This window comes from Cololabis saira, chromosome 18, assembly GCF_033807715.1.
Source record: "Cololabis saira isolate AMF1-May2022 chromosome 18, fColSai1.1, whole genome shotgun sequence".
Taxonomy (NCBI): domain Eukaryota; kingdom Metazoa; phylum Chordata; class Actinopteri; order Beloniformes; family Belonidae; genus Cololabis; species Cololabis saira.
In genome coordinates this window covers 38623006-38623249 of record NC_084604.1, presented here as the reverse complement: position 1 = coordinate 38623249, position 244 = coordinate 38623006, and positions in this window count along the sequence as shown.

The window sequence follows — 244 nt, the reverse complement described above, 5'->3', positions numbered from 1 at the left end:
ATAAACTGAAGCGTCTGGTCTTTTTCTTCTTCTTGTTCTCTGTTTTATTCTCCTGGTTCCTTCTTCTTTTTGGAGTTTTACGGCAGCTTACATCCAGTTAGTTTCACTGCCGCCACCTCCTGGGTCATTTAAAACTCACATTCTATTCTCCTCATCAGCCCAGAATCACACACACATTTAAATAAACTCACATTCTATTCTCCTCATCAGCCCAGAATCACACAAACATTTAAATAAACTCACA